General features: G+C 39.2%; 1 protein-coding gene across 4 annotated transcripts in view; it reads left to right on the top strand.

Annotated features, from left to right (window-relative positions):
• LOC138157655 (stonustoxin subunit alpha-like) overlaps positions 1 to 19,496 on the top strand; it is a 361,938-nt gene that overhangs the window by 5,475 nt on the left and 336,967 nt on the right. The window contains exons 1-3 of one of the 4 annotated variants that reach the window (XR_011167431.1): positions 8,886 to 9,086; positions 13,489 to 13,673; positions 15,979 to 16,021. The gene's annotated coding sequence lies outside the window, so the exon portion shown is untranslated. Of the gene's footprint in view, positions 1 to 8,868; positions 9,087 to 13,488; positions 13,674 to 15,978; positions 16,022 to 19,496 lie in introns of those variants that run through there. The other 3 variants (XM_069083331.1, XM_069083312.1, XM_069083320.1) reach the window with 3 other exon arrangements.

The raw sequence follows: 19,496 nt of genomic DNA, 5'->3' as shown, positions 1-19,496 counted from the left end.
GTTTTGAAAATGAATGTTAAAAATTGTTTTTATATGCAACTGGGAAATAAGATATATAGGCAATGAAGTATAGAAATCTATATTATCCAAAAGGAAAACAGAAGGGAGGGAGACACAAGAAGAGGGGGAGGGGAATAGAAGGGAGGGCAGATGGGAGGAAGGGGTAACCAGAATGCACACTGTCCTGGGGTGAGGGGAGGGGAGAGATGGGGAAAAAATGTGAAACACAGAATCTTGTGGAAGTGATATAGTGTCAATGCAATATTCACAGCGCCAATAATGATTAGAAGGGAGGGCAGATGGAAGGAAGGGGTAATCAAAATGCTCACTGTCCTGAGGTGAGGGGAGGGGAGAAATGGGAAGAAAATCTGAAACACAAAATCTTGTGGAAGTGAGGTAGTGCTAATGCAACATTCACAGCACCAATAGTGATTTTGAATATGCTCGCATAAGTCTGAATTGCAAAATATAACAGATTCTCCATATTGAAGGCAGAAGCAAAACATTTATTCAGATACCAGAAAGCCAACACCAGTAAACAAAATTCATCATAGCAACAAAGAAATCTATAAACAATAATACTGCAGAGAACAACACTATCCCAAAACCTTCCCACAAACATACACTTACAAGTCTTGCTATCTCTTTGCCTGTGTCCTCTCTCCTCCCCCCATCCTAACTGCTCTCCCAGCTTCCTCTCAGCTCTGCTCTACTCTTCCTGCTTCACCCATTCAGCAAATTTCTCCCAACCACAGACTCCATGTGATTACATTCAGCCTATTAAGGGGCAGGGAAGATCTTCAAATAACCATTACTATTATAAGTGAATGTTGAAAAAGGAAAATAAATAAATTTAAAGATAAAAAAGAAAGAAAGGGTTAAACAAAAATCATAGAAACAATCAAATATTTAATCAAAGAGAATGACAATAATGAGACAATATACCAAAACTTATGAGAAGCAGCCAAAGCATTTCTTAGAGGAATTTTTTTTTATTTTTGAAGGTTTACATAAATAAAATAAAGAAGAAATCAACAAATTAGGCATGCAACTAAAAAAGCTTTAAAAAAGCACAAATTAAAAATTCCCAATGAAATATCAAATTAGAAAATTTGAAAACTAAAGGAGAGATTAATAAAATTTAAATTAAGAAAAATATTAAACTAATAAATAAAACTAAGAATTGGTTTTATGGGGAAAACAGTAAAATAGATAAGCCTCTGGTTGATTTAATTTAAAAAAAGAAAGAAGAAAACCAAATTACCATATGAAAAATGAAAAGGGGGAATTCACTACCAATGAAGAAGAGATTAAAACAATAATTAGGAACTATTTTGCCCAACTGTATGTCAATAAACTTGACAATCTATGTGAAATGCATGAATATTTACAGAAATGTAAATGGCCCAGATGAACAGAAGAGTAAATAAAATACTTAAATAATTCCATTTCACACACACACACAAAAATGAATAAGTTATCAATTAACCCCCTAAGAAAAAATTTCCAGGGTCAGATGGATTTACAAGTGAATTCTACCAAACATTTAAAGAACAATTCATTCAAATAATATGTAAACAATTGGGAAAATATGTGAAAAAGGATTCCTACCAAAATTTTTGCATGATACAAATATGGTGGTGACACTTAAACCAGGAAGAGCCAAAACAGAGAAAGAAAATTATAGACCAATTTCTCTAATGAATATAGGTGGAAAAACTTTAAAGAAAATATTAACAAAGTGATCTGAACAATTTATGTTAGATAATTTATCAGCAATCAGATAACAATTTATCATGAGGATAATACACTGTGACCATGTGGAATTTATACCAGGAATGTAGCATTCAGTATTAGGTTCAATATTAGGAAAACTATCAGCATAATTGACCCTATCAATAACAAAAAATAACAGAAATCATGTAACTATCTCAATGGATGCAGAGAAAAATTTCTACCAAATAGAGCTCCCAGTCCTATTAACAACATCAGAGAGCATAAGAATAAAGGGAGTTTTTCTTAAAATTATAAGTATTGTCTATCTAAAGCCATTAACAACAATTACCGTGTTTCCCCGATAATAAGACCTATCCTGAAAATAAGCCCTCCCCTTACTGTGTAAGATTCCTCTAAAATAAGCCCTCCCCCGAAAATAAGCCCTATTGAGATTGCTACTGTAGTGAAGGTGATCCCCTGCGCTACACGCTACATTACGGTACGCTCTGTATGCACCGTCTCCCCCCCCCCCTGTGAAACGCATGCCGCGCTCTGAGCTGCATCCAATCAGAGCTGCAGCAGTGAGCGCGTCATCCTGTTCTTTATTGAATTCATTATTGAATAAAGGTACATTTTTTTGTTCACATTTACCTGTTTATTAAAATTGCTGTCAATGTTCATTAAAATAAGCCCTCCCCTGAAAATAAGCCCTCTGGTGTTTTTCTGTCCAAAAAAAATAATAAGATTGTGTCTTATTATTGGGGAAACACGGTATATGTAAAGGGTATTGATAAACTAAAAGCTTTCTCAATAAGATGGGGGGGCGTGAAACAAAGATGTCCATTATCACCACTGTTATTCAATATTGTACTATAAATGTTAGCTTTAGGATTAAGAAAAATAAATTGAAAGAATTAGAATAGGTAATGAAGAAATAATGCTTTCATTCTTTGTAGATGATATACTTAGAGAATCCTAGAGAATTGAGTAAACAACTACTTGAAATAATAAACAACTTTAGAAAATTTGCAGAATACAAAATAAACCCAAATAAACCACCAGTATTTCTATTTATTATTAGCAAAGCCCAGAAGCAAGAGATAGAAAGAAAAATTCCATGTAAAGTAACTATAGAAAATATAAAAACGTGTCAGAGTGTATCTGCCAAGAGAAACATAGGAACTATATGAGTGCAATTAAAATAAACCCAAATAAAGATATCTAAATAATCAGAAAAATATTGGTTGCTCAGAGGTAGGTTGAGCTAATATAATAAAAATCACAATTCTCCCTAAGTTAATTTACTTTTTTTATACCATACTAATCAAACTACCAAAAATTTATTTTATAGAGCTAGAAAAAATCATAACAAAATTTATCTGGAAGAATAAAAGGTCAAGAATATAAAGAAAATTCATGAAAAAATTATAATGTAAAGGAAGGTGTCCTCCCCATACCAGATATAGAGCTATATTATATATACAGCAGTCATCAAACTATTTCATTCTGGCTAAGAAATAGAGAAGTGGATCAGTGGAGTAGGTTAGTTCAGAGGTGGGGAATCTTTTCGTGTTGGAAGGACACATTAATGTTTAGCTCTAATCAAATAATGCCACATTCAAGAAACCTCAATTAGTTATATTAAAAATGTACATTATTTTGTAAAAATCAAACAACTGTATACTTAATAATTTTGAAAAATTAAAACTTTGTTAATTTTAAAGTTAATTAACCTGTTAATGACTTTGTTGCATCTGCTTCTTGTTGGAAATTATTTGAATATTTGGTTGGAGTGTGGAGGTCCATAATTTCAGTTGACCCTCTTATATGGGTATCAGTCATTTGTGACTTTAAGGGTGTCTTGTTTGGGGTTAGGTAGGAGAATGTGGATTCACAGCAATAAGTGATCGAAAAGCAAGAAAGTATTTTTTGGGCATGTTGACAAACGCGTGGGTATTATACTGCATTTTTCCATATTTCAATTGGATCTTTCTTAGCATCAATCAATAACTTTAAAATGTCATCTTCTGAGAGCTCAATCAATTCCATCTGTAGTTCTTTAGGTGCCTTGGTGAGATCAACTATGTGAGGCTGAAATGCTACTTTGAGTGTGATGTCAAGATTCTCAGTCAGGGACCTTTCATCATATTCTCCAATTAATAGATCTATAAGAGCTGCATATTCTTTAAATGATTCACATGTATCATCCTCTTCATCAATGGCCTTTAGTAACTGGGGAAGCTGTTCATCCAAAATTTTCTTCTAAAGAAGTATTTTGAACAAAAAATAGCTCTTAAAAACAATACTTGAATTTTTTTTTAATTTTTTTTTGAAAGGGGGGTGGCAGGGCAATTGGGGTTGTGACTTGCCCAAGGTCACACAGCAATTAATTGTTTGAGGCCAGATTTGAAATCAGGTCCTTCTAATAAAAGAGAGGTCATGAATACAAGGTGCAGAAAGAGGTATACATTATAGTATAATAAGCATCATATTGTTTGCCTTCTCAAAGAGTGGGGGAGAGATTGGAGGGAGAGGGAATTTGGAACTCAAAATTAAAAAATGAATATTAAAAATGAATAAACAAAAACAATATGTACATAGTTGGACTCAATCACTGAGAAGATTTATATCATTTGGCTAATTTTCACAACTTTCTTTTTTGATTGGGGAAGAAAAAGAAGGTTTAGAAGGAAGTACAGATAAGGAAGGCACTTTTGAAAGCAATGTGTGGAAGTTATTATATACAGACAATTCTTGCTTTGACCATTCTGCAGACTTCTGTGTGAGACATTTTTTAACATGATACAACTCATCCCCTACCCATTATCAACCTACAGACTTTGATCTAAAAAGAGACAAACAGAATTAGGTTAATATGTGCTATTTGTTCCCTTTAAGCTAGGAGAACATATGTTTGGGAGTTAGAAAATCTAAACTGAAGGAAAGGATAGTTTGAAAGAGACATTATAACCTCACAGCCAGCCCCTTCCCCTCCTGACTCAGGATTCATGTTTCAGCCAAAATTATAGTCTCCATAGGTATCGACTATAAACATGGAAATGATATAAAATGTGAATTTCATAAAAGGATAGCAAGATAATAGAGGTGCCATAGTGTCAACTAAAATTATAGTTTCTAAGAGGATGCCCCAGATGCCTGTTTTTTCTACCATAAACAATAGATGTCATAAATGATAACATAACAGTGACCAAAAACCACAAGGAAAGAGGAATGGCCTTTTAAAGATAGAGTCTTAACAAGAGAGAGCCACAAAATAATAAGATAAGGGAAATATCCTGTTGAAGGTGTCTGGTCTTTGTCAGAAGACTGTTGCCAGTCAGCTAAATTCACTAAGGGCATGTGAAGCATCACTGTTGTTCCAGGGAGAGAAAAAAACTCAAGTCCTCTTCTGACTCATCAATCCAGCTTTTGGCCCTCATTGGGTATTGGGGGCTCAAGCTTGTGTTCACCACTCACTTCCACTTAGCCCATAAAACAAAAGCATACACAAAATAACACCTTTGTACAAGTCATCAAAAATGAAACCTGCAGATGTATCAAATGCTATCATGATAATCAACAGAATTATGGAATGAAAGGTAAAGTTAGTGATAATGCACACGGAGTATTGAAAGTTATCAGAGGTTTGAAGGACAGCGCCCCTTCTCTAGTCACTACACCTAGGTTTTACCACTGGTGCTTGGCTCATACCTTTTTTTTTTATGAAGCTATGGAGAGATGTTTGGGCACTGCCTCAGTTGTTCCTCATATATTAGATGATAGCAGGCAATATTATCCTAAACTAGTCTTGGAACTTAAAAAAAATCTTGAAATAATTGGATCCATGTTTTTAATAAAAGAAAAAAAATATTCAAAAGATGAAATGCTTCATCCAAGTGTTATGTTGTGAACCCTTCTGGTTTGACTTTGGGTTCCAAATCTTAACTTTCTTCTTCTGAAATCTTTGCAGGTAATAGTTTTTCTCCATGAAATTCAATAAATTCCACATCATTCTCATCCACTTCTAACTCCAATTCTTCGAGTAATTTTACAATATTGTACTCAGTTCTAACAAATTTCATTTTTTCAAATTCAAGAAAATCAAAACAAATTGCAGCCACAGATTTCCCCAAACTCTCTTCTCACATATGGCCTGTACGTCTTCCCATGCCTTAGCCATATTCCAGACAGCACAGTAACTATGAGAGAACTTCCAGAAATCTCTCAGAGTAAAGTACATATCTGCATCCAAAGCTACATTGACCTGCATAAATGTAGTTCCTAAATGATGTGTCTTCAAATTCTCAACTACTTCCTTATCCATAGGTTATAATAGTGGGTAGTGTTTTGGGGAAAGCACAACACTTTCATATTTCTGCTAAAATCATTCAGATGGGCAGGGTAACTTAAGCCTTTATAAAAAAAAAAGTAGACTTTGGAAATTAATGCCATTGTCATTGTCACAAAACATCTCAACTTTGGGAATGAAGTATGCTTGTTAAACATAAACCATGTTCAAAGATCAGAAGGGATATCCATGCCTTAGTTTAGGGAAATAATGCACAGGTAGGGTTGCCTTCCTCATTCCTTTCCATGCCCTGTTTTCCTGAGTGGTGAACAAGAACAGATTTTCATTTGAAATCCCAGATGCATTCCCTCCAAGCAGAAGAGTAACTCAATTTTTCAAAGCTTTGTACCTCAGCATAGTTTTTCCCTCCACTGAGATGTAGGTTTGAGATGGCATTCTTGGATCAAATAGACCAGTCCCATAAGTAGGGACTTTCATCTATGATTTTTTGCAGCAACTCTGAGAATTTCTTTGCTGTTTCAATATCTGTGCTAACAGCTTCTCCTAACATTTGCACATTATGAAATCCCATAGGATTTTAAAATTGGAATGCAGATTTTTTTTCAGAATTCCTGAAATAAGTCAAAGCAAATTTACAGAAATTGAAACTGTCTGTACTTCTAAAAATAGCAGTATTAAAAAAAAACATTCACAATTTCAGACACAAGACTTTTTCATGTGTGTTCTGTCGAGCATATTGAAATGCTCTTTTTGGGGTGCTTGAGTTCAAGATAAAAAAATAAAATTTATATATTTATAAAAAGAATGGAGTAGGAAAAAAGTAAGGGGAGGCACTGATTGGAGCCAACTTTTTTTTTTTTGGAGAGGGGAAGGCAAAGCAATTAGGGTTGTGACTTGCCCAAGGTCACACATCTAGTATGTCAAGTGTTTGAGGCTGGATTTAAATTCAGGTCCTCCTGATTCCAGGACCAGTGCTCTATTCACAGTGCCACCTAGCTGTCCCAGAGCCAACTTTTTTTTAAAGTATTTCAGTCACCAAGTAGAAGAGAGGTAGTTGGAATGACAGGATGGAGTCAGGTTTAACTTTTAGCCTGAAACTGCTGAAATATCATTTGAAAGAAGTTCCTTTACACATATATTTTACAAGGGTTTATCTTTTTTTTTTTTTAATAAAACAAGCTTCTTTTCCTGTTCCTTTGGGCATCCAAAGTTTCATCTATTAACAGTGGCAATATCTAACATCCCTTAACAGTTGTCTTCTTTTTTACACAAAAATCCTCCCTTTACTTTCCTTTTCATCACAAAACTGCTCCATGTGAAAAGGGACTTAAAGGGATAGTGTCATTTACAGGATGAGAGAAGGGGTAAAAAGTTTTAGTGGGAAGAAGGGAAGGAGGAGCTGAAAATAATATCCATGTGAGAGAATATAAGTCATTCCCAAAGTGATAAATGGTCAAAGCGTATGAACAGATAGTTTTCCAATGAAGAAATCATGATAATTTATAGTCATACAAAAAATACTTTAAATCATTATTGATTAGAGAAATGAAAATTAAAACAACCTTGAGATATCAGTTTACAGCTATCAGTTTTGCTAAAATGACCAAAGGGTAAAGTAGCAAAGGTTGGAGGGTATATGGGAAAAATGGGCATACTGGCTCATTGTTGGTGGAATTTTGAACCCATCTAACGATTTTGGAGAGCAGTCTGGAATTCTGTCCAAAGAGATGTCAAACTGCATATACCCTTGAACCTAGTAATACCACTACTAAGTCTATTTCCAGAGATGATCATGGAAAAAGGAAAATAATTTATATCTTGTAAAATGTTTATGGCAACTTTCTTTGTTATGGCAAAGATTTGGAAATTGCAGGGACCCCCACCAATTGGGGAATGCTAACCAGGTTGTGTTATTTGATTATGAAAGAGTACTACAGTACTATAAAAAAAATGATGAACTCTCGGAGAGGCTAGGTGTTGCAGTGAATAGAGCACCAGCCCTGTAGGCAGGTGGACCTGAGTTCAAATCCAACCTAAGACACTTAACACAGAAATAGCCATGTGACCTTGGGCAAGTCACTTAACCCCTATTTGTCTACCTTCCCCCTTCCAAAAAGCAAAAAAAAAAAGATGAACTCAATGATCTTAGAAAAACATGGATACACTTGACTGAAATAATCAAGAGAGAAATGAGCAGAATAAAGAGAACACTTTATACAGTAACAAGAAGAGTGTTTTCAGAATGACTTTGAGAGAATGAGCCATTGTGATTATAATAAATACCCAAATTAACTACAAAAGTCATATGAAGGAAGAACCTGGATGCATCCAGAGAAAGAAGTGATAAACAGAAGTATGTATAGAATGATTTTACATGCATATACAAACTTGTGGCTCATAGTACCCATCCCTAGGGTGGGGGGTGGGGTAAAGAACAAAAAGAAAACTAATTTACATGATGACTTCATTATATATTTAAAAGGAATAATAGATTTACAGTTTCATGTGCAATCTTATTTTAAAGTTAAATTAGGTTATGGAAATACTTGTTTTATTTCATAAAATAAAATAAATAAAAATCTTTGAAATGATTAAAAAAAAAAAAGAAATAATGACCACATGAGCAAGCAGGAAAATGGGAGGTAGGGAGGTAAGTAACAAGGGAGACACAAAGACAGATAGAAATGGAGCAAAGGTCTAGTTTATTTATAGATCTAATAACTAACAGTTGGTTACACTATACCAGAGGAGTGATTTGTGCCCAGTAAAACACTCTTTCATGGTTACTCAGCTTAAGGACCCTGCTCAAAATAGCTCAGTAGCCAAGAGCATACCAGGTCAGGAGACCTTAAACTTCTCTTTCTCTAACTCTTCCCATTTTCGGGAAATGGGCATTCCCTAGGTCAGGCAACTTTCATTTTCCATAGCCCTCCTGCTATTTAAACACACACATTCTTCAGGCACACTCTATACCAACAATAATCCCAAATCTCAGCTCTGTGAGGAGGAAGCAGGAGAAGTCTGTTCATTTTGGTAAAGTCACAGCGCCCAGATTGGCCAGGTAAGGGGTTGGCAACACATCTTTGGGAGAGTGGCTCCCTGCTTGGTCCAGGGGGCTGACCTGCTCCTCTCAGGCAGTCTACTTTGTTTCTCTGCTTACTTTAAACCTTAGCTTTGGCTCCTGTTCATTTGGGGAGAAGCACACATGTGATGACTGAGACCCCACTCTCTCCAAGAGCTCCAGGGTTGGCTCCTAGAGGACAATTCTTTCTCAGGTGAATGACTGTCCTTTCACACTTTTCCAAATTTGTGAGTGAGGACTGTTTGTTTGTTTGTTTGTTTTAAGAAATTGGGGTTAAGTAACTTGCTCAAGGTTACACGGCCAGTTATTTCTGGGTGTGGTGCTAAGTATCCGAGCCCAGATATGATCACCAGGTGATCCCGACACTGAAGCCGGTGCTCTTACTTGCTGAGCCACCTGGCTGCCCTGTGGGGACTGTTCTTGAGGATAGGTGGGTGATAGAAAATGAAATCAGCCCAGGATCTGCAAATCTGAAGGCACAAACCCAATCTCCTACCTATGGAATCAGGCCAAGGTCATTATTGGTTGAGGTTTGGGTTACTAGTAAGGGAAGAGGGACCCAAAGACTGAATGAGGACCACAAAAAGGGAAACCAGCATCACTCTTAGTCAGAGAAGGTAGAGTCCTGAGTGTTGTAGGTGAAAGACAAGCCTCAGTTTCCCCAAAAGGCCCCCCCCTTATCTTTTCCTACCGCCAAATATATGTTCTAAATACTTATCTCACCATTACACCTCCATTTCCTTGGAGTAAGCATTGCTATCTCCACCTATCCTCTGACTATATTCTCAACCTAAAGGAAGATTTACTTAAGCTTCCCTAAAAGAAGGAAGAAAGCCAGCTCCGGTCCCCTTGCTTCTTCTGACCTTCCTAGTGGATGCTCTGGCCATTTCTCTCCATCCTCCCATCCCCACATACATGCAAACATTGTACTCTAAAAAAAATCTCCTCAAGCAAAAAGCCTTCTCCAAAGGTAGGTTAAGTAAATTCTCCTCTAGGGTAAGAATTATCCTCGGGAAAATTCCCAGTCATTCACAATTTACTATGAACTAGTATAACAGATATTGACTTAGCTAGATAAAGCTTTTCTTAAGTGTTTAACTTTGTGCCCGGCAGAGGTATGTGCTGGAGCCAGCTCTCACTAGATCCATGCAATCAAGTGCTAAATTTTCAAGAACACACTACAAATCTGTAAAAAGTCATGGAGAAAATACTAATAGTGTTCATTAAATGTAAAAGTGTAAGAAATGTACATTGTTTTCTTGGAAAGCTGGTTGTGAGACATTTGCCAGCACAGCCTTGATGGCTTGGGACTTCAAAGTAGGACCTGAGGGAGTGGTAGTTTTCCTACAAGAATAAGAAAGGACAAACTTTTAAAAGAGCATTTAAATGAATTACCGGTGGAGATAGGTAGTAGTACTATAATAGTGAGGGGCTTTAATCTTCCACTCTCAGAATGAGATAAATATAACAAAAAAAAAATAAGAAAGAATTTCTAAGTGGCCAAAGTATATGAACAGGCACTTTTCCAATAAAGAAATCAAAACAATTGTAGTCATAAGAAAAAATCATCTGAATCACTATAGATTAAAGCATTGCACATTAAACAACCTTGAGATAGAATTTTACAACTATGAGATTGGCTAAAATAATTGAAGGGGAAAGTGACAAATATTGGAGGGGACATGGAAGATATGGGGACACTGATTCATTGTTGGTGGAACTTCAAACTCATCCAACCATTTTGGAGAGCAATCTGGATTAATGCACAAGGAGCTACTAAATTGCTAATAACCCAGCAATACCACTATTAGGTCTATTTACAAAGATGATTAGGGAAAAAGGAAAAGAACCCACATGTTCTAAAGTGTTTATAGTGGCTCTCTTTGTAGTGGCAAAGTACTGGAAATTAGAGGGATGCCCATCAACTGGGAAATTATTGAACAGGTTGTGATATATGATTATGAAGGAATATCACTGTGCTATAAGAAATGATGAGCTCAGTGATCTTAGAAAAACAAGGAAACGCACAAAAATAATGAAGGAAATGAGCAGAATGAAAAGAACTTTGCATAAAATATTGTTTTAAGAATGACTTTGAATAAGTTCTTGTGACTATTATAAAAACCCAAATTAACTGCAAAATTCACATGAAGGAAGATGCCATCTGTATCCAGAGAAGGCACGGATAAATAGAAATGTGTATAGAATCACTATATTGAATATATATGTATTTCTATCTGATGGTAGCCATCTCTCGGGAAGGGGAGTTTGGGGGAAGAAAGAAGGAAAAAGGAAAAAATAAATCTGCATGATAATATTGTTATATATTAAAGGAATAGCCAGTTGTATACAGTTGATATGTTCTTTCATGTGTAATCATTTTTTATTATACTATGTAATAGAAATGTTTGATTCATTCCATAAATTAAAATTTCAAAAGGATAATTCTGAATTCTGAACAAAATGGAAAAGCCTTACATTAGGGAAAGATCTCTGCAGCCAGGGAGAATGTGAGGGCACTGGGTGTTCCTTATACTACCCTGGAAAAAAGAAATGGGGAGAAAATGGAGGCAATGGGGTATCAAAGCTAGACTGAGTTCACTTCACAATTTTACTTCACTCTACAGTGAGCCAGCTAAGAGTAACCCCAAAATGGCTGCTGTGATGTTCACAAAGAACCCCTGAAATGATAGGGGGCTCTGTCATTGAGCTGGAAGGGTCCTGCAGAAGCAACTATGTGGGGCTGAATGGTTTCATTTGTCCAGTCTAAGAAGTGTGTGTCTGGGAGGGGAGGAGGGAAAGGAGTGGAGAAGAATGGCCAGGGCAGCCTCCAGGCAGGTCAGGAGAAGGATGGGAGCCAGAGCTGGCTCTCTTCTCCTTACCCTGAACTTGGAGGCCTCCTTTCTTACTCTCTCCCTCCTTCCTTGTGCAAAGAAATTTTTTAGGTCTTCTCTCTGGGAATTTTCTGATTATAGTGCCATCTCCAGTGAAACTGACATCTGAGTAATTAATTTATCTTTGATGTCCCCAACCTCCTCTTTCTGTACTTTCCTCCATGAGCTTTGGCCAGGAAGGCATCCCTTCTTCACCAGGAGCTCAGCGTTCCAATGCTGCCACATTTCTCCTGCCAGACAATAAGGTCTTCTAAAAAACCTCACAGGTGACTCCATAGAAGTAGTAGTGTTGCAGGGTATTATCATCCTGCCCACAAATCATTTGTTCTCTAAAAGAGGATTTCAGGGAGGAGGCAGTGCTTAACCCAAAAGGAAAACCTGCCAAGGAGAGAATTTCAGAAAGAAGAAGGGAGACATGGGAGGAGAAGAGATTTGCTTGGTTGCCTTTCTTCCACCCTGAGTCAAGGCCTCCCTTTATTACTCATCACCTTGGTGTTCTGATTTTTTGTACAAATTAACAGTATGCACAAGCAAGGCTTATTTTCAGAAGCCATTTGCTGTAGGCAGATTTCATACCTACCCAAACATCAAGCAGGATGTAACCACAGCATTGAAAAATCCACCCTCGAATTCCCAAAGTCTTCATAGGATTTTGATGATTAGTTTTGGGAGAAATATCTCCTCCCTGAGTTCCTGTTCTGGGTCAGTGCTGTCCAATACATACTTACCACAAGGCAGATAAAATAGAGGTAAAAAAAGGTTTCATTATTATGCTTAAACACAGGTTCAGGCTTCAAAGAATTCCTGAACCCCAATTGGGACTCTAACAAGGTTTCCTATAGACAAAATTACATCAGACTGACAGAGAAATGATTGTGTGACATATTAAATTCTGGGACATTCCTCTCAGGTCCTGAAATTCAAAAGGAAGAAAGATTCCTAGGCCCATACTTCCTACAATACTATTAAAATTGAACAAACTTAGTTACTTGTCACAAATGTGTGAGTTTTGTACTTAGAACACTGTACTATCTATAAACAAGGAGTTTCATTTTATATTAAGCTTTACCCAAAAGAAGGAAATGAAAAGCAGTGTGGATGGTGGTTAGAGAGCTGACATCAGAGATTGGGCACAGGGGAACAAGGAGACAGAATTCTGGCAGAAGGACACAAGACCCATCTCTGACATGAACTGGCTATGTGACCCTGGGCAAGTCACTTAACTTCTTAGTGCCCTAGGAAATGTTCTAAAGCTGTAAATTGTAGAGCAGCTACTGACTTGCACTGGGAGAAGGAGTTTCAGGAGCCATAGCTGGTCCTACCCGTGTTAAATTGCTAAGACGGCCAACAGTCAAGGCAGCAGGAGCCAGGCCTGTCTGAGGTCACTTCTTGTAGTATGAGCCGTGATGGAAGGAAAGCTTAATCTGTACAGCTCACTACCCTTCCCTCTCCCACCTTCCCACCCCTGACCACCTTTTCCATTGCAGAGCAGCAGACACTCTATCCAGCAGCTGGAGAGTCAGTTCAAGAGAATTCCAGAGACATTTGAGGGAGCGGAGACACAGACTCTCCAGGGAGACATAGATAGAGTGAAGCCATTGACCCAGAACAGAAATAGCTTCAAGGAGCAGGATTTCTGACAGCAGAAACAGGAACCAGCCACCAACTCAAGGTGAGTGTCCAGAGTGGGATCGGAAGGAAGGAGACTCTGTGAGGCCAAGTGTGTAATCAGTGCAGCAGAGACACTAAACCCAGGGGAACACTTAGAAGGCTTTATAAAGCGAGGCCCAGGCAGCTGGGTGCTGCAGTGAATACAGTGCCAGGCCTGGAGTCAGGAAGACTCTTCTTCCTGAGTTCAAATCTAGCCTCAGAAACTTACTAGCCGTGTGACCCAGGGCAAATCATTTCACCCTGTTGGCCTCAGATTCCTCATCTGCAAAATGAACTGGAGAAGGAAATGACAAACCACTCCAGCATCTGCCAAGAAAACCCTAAATGGGGTCATGAAGACTCAGACACCACTGAACAACAACAATGTAAACAGAGAGGGAGGACATTCCAGTAGGAGCTTCCCTGTTTAGGCTTGTTCCAGGCTCACCTTCTGTGATTCCTGGCCGACCACCCAACATGCCTGTCTCCCTAGAAGCTCCAACAGGGCAATGACCCCACGTTTTGGCCCCTTTGCTTTACTGAGGGACTGCCCCTTCTTCTCTGGAGCCTTGATGAAACCTCCCTCTTACCTGCATCCAGGGGTGCAGTATTGCCACCACTTTAGCTAAGTGAGCCCCTTTATTTCAGTTGAATTGACTTTGCTCATAGTTGAATAAAAAGATTTTCCCCTCTCCCATAGCAATAAAAAGCAAACATTTCCTAACTTATCTACACCTTGGTCTCTCAAACTTTCCAAGAAGCAGCTGGCTGAATTATCCAGGGGGAAAGCAATCCTAATATTTAAGAGAGACCTGATCCAATTTCTTGCTTTGTATAGACTCTCCTGAGGCCTCAGGGCCGAGGAGACTGCCTACAGGGTATGGAATAAGGGAGGGCAGCAGAAGATCAAGGAGGCCTATGTCTAAAAATTGTCCATTGATCTAAGACAGGGAGTGTTCATGGAAGTCAGATCTCAGAAGCTGTTGCAATGGAAAGCCCACTCTTCAATTAAGGCCCCCCACTTAGGGCAGTGCTGATTCATCAAAGATACAGCTTCTCAAAGCTGGGACACATAATGCTGATTGTCCTGGGGATGAGATGATGGAAGTGAGACTTAAAAAGGCCATTCCAGCATTAAACAATGCCAGCTGCCCAAGTGTGGGCCAGGAGAGGGAGAGCCAGGGAATATGATGAGAGTGGGCCCAGTTTGCAACCTGCTCTGCAATCAAATCAATGGCCTCCTGAGAAGCAATGGTCCAGCAGGGCCCATAAGAAAGATGACTCTGCTGTAAGGACTTGGATGGTGGCTGCCCTAGGGGGCTCATCATTGACATCACAAGGTCATATCCTGAAGATGAATCCCTTGGTGCTAGGGCAAATCCACCATGGCTTCTGTAGATGGACCTTCGGGGCTACAGTTGGAACAGCCTGAGCCTACATGGAATCCTGGTTCTCAGCCTAGAGCACTTCATCTTAGAATTCCATGGATCCAGAGTCTGGATACAAGGACTGGGTGGTTTGGAAGAACCAAGTGTTTGTTGGCTATTTGCATTTTTGCTTATGCAGATGATCAGCCTTTCAAAAACCATTAGTAAGGGCCAAGGAACACCAGTTCACACAGTACCAGGACTATTTTTTGCCAGCTCCCCATAGACTGGGCTCTTAATGCCTCAGGCACTAGGCTAAGGCCAGGATTCAAGGCTGATTCCACCAAAGAGAGCCTCCTACCCCTCTTAAAGTGAATCTAACTCAGGCTTCCTATCTCCCCTCACACTAGAAGCAGCTGGGTGGTACAGTGGTTAGAGGGCTGAGCCTGGACACAGGAACACCTGAGTTCAAATCCAATATGGCACTACCTAGCTGTGTGACCCCAGCCAAGTCATTTGCCCTCTGTTTGCTTCAGTTCCCTCAGCTGTCATGTGGGTATCATAATAGCACCCGCCTCCCAGGGTTGTCGTGAGGAACAACCGGGATAATATTTGTAAAGTGCTCTGCAAAACTTCTAGTGGCACATACATGTTTGTTCCCCTCAACCAAACTGCTCCTTCTGGCTCCTCTCTGGCTCTGCCTCTGCCCTCTGCCCTCTGCCCTCTGCCTTGGCCCTAGCTTGTTCCTAAGGTTCTCTCCAAGCTGAGCAGCTCACTCCTGGTGTCTGGCTCCTCTGTGGCCTCCATACAACAATGATGTCTTTCCACCCCAGGACAGTCACTACCTTTTGCAGGGTCCAGGCTAACAGACACTGAGGGGAGCTTGGTCACTGAGCTATGGGGCATTTATGGCTGGAGCCTCCCTGATAACTGCCCTACATTTCAATTTTCTTTCCTCAGGGAAATGGCAGAGAAAGGACTTTCAGTCAGCCTGGTCTTGAATGTCACAACAGACATCCCGGCTCGTGGTCAACCCTCATATGTGGGGACAGTACATGGCAGCTGCTCAGGTACCTTCATCCCTGGTAATTACTCTCTTGTGTACAAGAGTTGTTCCCAGTGTCAGGAGAGGGCAGGGTTAGAAACAGTTCTTTGCAGGCAAAGAATGATTAGCCTAAGTCAGATTCACGGGAAGTCTCAGTGATGAGAGTGTCTCACCTACTTTTTTCTCCCAATTGGAACCTGCCCAGATCATCTTATTGTGATGAGAAATGTGAAGTGATGCAAAGCCCAGCCAGGAGTGACTAGAAGGGTGGAGGGCAGAAAGAGAAGCAATGTTCCAAAGAGCTAACAAAAAGAAGACTTGGCTTTTAAGAAACACTTTTAGGCAGAAAGGGGGTCAGAGCCTTAATTTAATGAGACACAGTGTTGGGAGAAACAGAGGGCAGATTCACACACACACACAAACACACAAACCTAAGGTGTTTGTGCATGTAAACCAATCTAGTTAAATTTTAATTTTTTTGCTTTTTGGAGGGGGGAGGTAGGGTAATTGGGGTTAAGTGACTTGCCCAGGGTCACACAGCTAGTTTTTGTGTTAAGTGTCTGAGGCTGGATTTGAACTCAGGTCCTCCTGAACCCAGGGCTGGTATTCAATTCACTGAGCTACCTAGCTGCCCCCATATATATACATACACACACACACACACACACACACACACATATATATGTATGTATTTGACATATAAAATAAAATGTATTTTTTTAAATGAAAATCATCTTTGATTGCTTCACTTGAGAATTTCAAGACACTTCTTAGTATAACACAAATATTCTAGAGTTGGATAGAGTCATAGAGCCTTACCCTTTCTGACCTCTAGATGCATCAAAACTCATCTCAGCAACATTTGCTTGTAGTACCTGAGACATCTTCCTCTTCTCCACATATAGGATTAGCTCTTTGGAGGCACAGGGAACACTCCCGGTAACATGTTCCTCTCTTTTGTGCACTGGGCTCCCACACAGACTTTTCCCAGAGGCAGCAGAGCTGCACCTGGAGGGGGAAATGCCATTTATGGAATCCAGCTTTAGACCCATACTCTCTGTGTGACCCTGGGCAAGTCTTTTAACCTCAATATGCCTCAGTTTTTCATCTGTACAATGGAGCTCACAACAGTACCTATCTTTCAGAACTGCTGTGAGAATCCATGAAGATAATAGTTGTAAAGTACTTTGTCAATCTTAAAGCAGGACAACTTCCCAATATCTTTTTCTTTCATTAAAATATGCAGTCAGGCTTCCTCCTGATAGTAAAGCAACAATTTGTTTTTTTTATTTTTTTTTATTTTTTAATTCTTATTTATTTATTCATTCATTCATTCATTCATTCATTTATTTATTTGTTTGTTTGTTTGTTTATTTATTTATTTATTTGTTCATTCATTTATTTAATTTGTTTCCTTTTAGTTTACAGGATTCAATTCCACAATTCCTTGAGTTTCACATTTGTCCCCCTTACTTTCCACCCCCCCATGGTGGCATATAGTCAAGTATAGGATTTGTAAATATTTCACATTATACATTAGTCAGGTTATAAAGATGGATTTGTATCAGCTGGAATAAAAAATGGTAAAGAGGACATAAAACCAAATAAGAGAAGGATAAAGGTCAGGTATTTTGCTTCCACCTGGATATAAACTCAGTTCTTTCTAGTTCTTTCTCTGGAAGCACATGTTTCTCTCCATCACGAGTCTTTTGGGATTGACTTATATCACTGCATTGCTGAGAGGAGTCCAGTCTATCAAAGCTGGTCATCACACATATGTTGTGTCTGTAATTGTGTACAAATTTCTCCTGGTTCTACTCTTCTCACTCAGCATCAGTTTGTATAGGCCTCTCCAGGTAAATATGAAGACCATTTGCTCCTCATTTCTTATAGCATAATAGTATTCCATAACATGCATATACCACAACTTGTTCAGCCATTCCCCAATTGATGGGCACCCCCTTAATTTCCAATTCTTTCCCACCACAAAAAGAGCTGCTATAAACATTTTTGTACATATGGGTCTTTCTCCCACTTCTATGATCTCTTTCGGATATAACCCTAGGAGTGCTTATTGCTGGATCAAGAAAACAGCAATTTCTTATGGTGTAGTTAATGTCAGTCACATTCTAAGGTGAGCCTTTCATGGAATCATGGGAATTGGAAGCCACTTTAGAGTCCAACATCCTGCCAGAAGAACAAATCCCCTTGTGACATGGCTGACAACTGTGGTCACTTCCAGGGATGGTGAGCTCACTCTCTCCCAGTCCATTCCATGGTGGGGCAGCTCCAGTTGTTAGAACATTCTTCCTTTTGAATGGAGCTGAAATCTTCTCCTTGTTACTCACACCTCTGGTACCAGCTTCACTCTTTGGGGTTAAGCAAGATGACCAATCCCTTTTCTTTATGATGACCCTTCAGATGCCTGAGGGCAGTGACCCTGGTCTACCCAAGGCTTCTCTCCCCTAGTCCAAACATCCCCTGTTCCTTGATTTTTTCCTTCTGGGCCACCATGTCCACACCTTCCACCTTCCTCACTGTCCTCCTCAGCATGAGCTCCAGCTGGGCCTGTAGGAGGAGAAGAGAATAGAAACCAGAGGATATCAAGACATATCCTGACTCTGTCTTTTGACCTTCGTGACTTTGGGCAAGTAATTTGACCACTGTGGGACTTAGTTTCCTCATTTGTCAAATGAGGGGGGTGACCTTATACAACCTTACAGCCTCCTCCTAGCTCCCAAGCCCATGATACAAACCTTTCCAAATATGGTGCCTAAGTTGGGCCACGCTGTTGCCCATGGGGCCTGACTAGTTAGAGGTGCAGTGGGACTGTCCCTTCCCAGGATAAAATCCTTGTACTCCTACTGCTATTGTCTAAGATATTGTTAGGTTTTTTTTTTGACAGCTGACCTCATGTTAAGCTTTTTTTTTTTTAACCTAGAGCTGTAATATCACAGTTTCATGGAAAATTCCAGGATAGAAACTCCTTCTGTGGAGAGCAGGAACTCATAGTAATTTATGGCTCAAGAACAGAACCCCTTATTATTTTTTTTTTCTGTCATGGATCCCTTAGCAATACTGAGAAGCCTTTAGACATCCTCTACAGCATAATGTTTTTAAGAGAATAAAATACAATAGGGGATCACAAAAGAAAACAATTATATATTCAAATGCAATCATCAAAATATGTATATTTTAAAACACCTCTACAAGTCCATGAATCCCAGGGTAAAGACCCCTACAATTTAGGGAATTGTTGGAACCGCACTGACATTTAAGGGCCTTGACACATCCTCACATGGGGCCTGAACGCAGATCTTCCTGACTCCAAGGCCAACTTACCATCCTTTCTCCCCCACTGCCTACCTCAAACTTCTAGACAGTTTGTAAGCCCAGGTCTTACTCAATACCTCATATCACTAGAGACCCTGTA

Source organism: Petaurus breviceps, unplaced genomic scaffold (genome assembly GCF_028583685.1).
Source record: "Petaurus breviceps papuanus isolate PSGF00001 unplaced genomic scaffold, PetGlider_PUasm1.0 115, whole genome shotgun sequence".
NCBI classification, from domain to species: Eukaryota; Metazoa; Chordata; class Mammalia; order Diprotodontia; family Petauridae; genus Petaurus; species Petaurus breviceps.
Note: the sequence above shows the minus strand (reverse complement) of the source record. Positions and strands in the feature narration are given on the sequence as shown.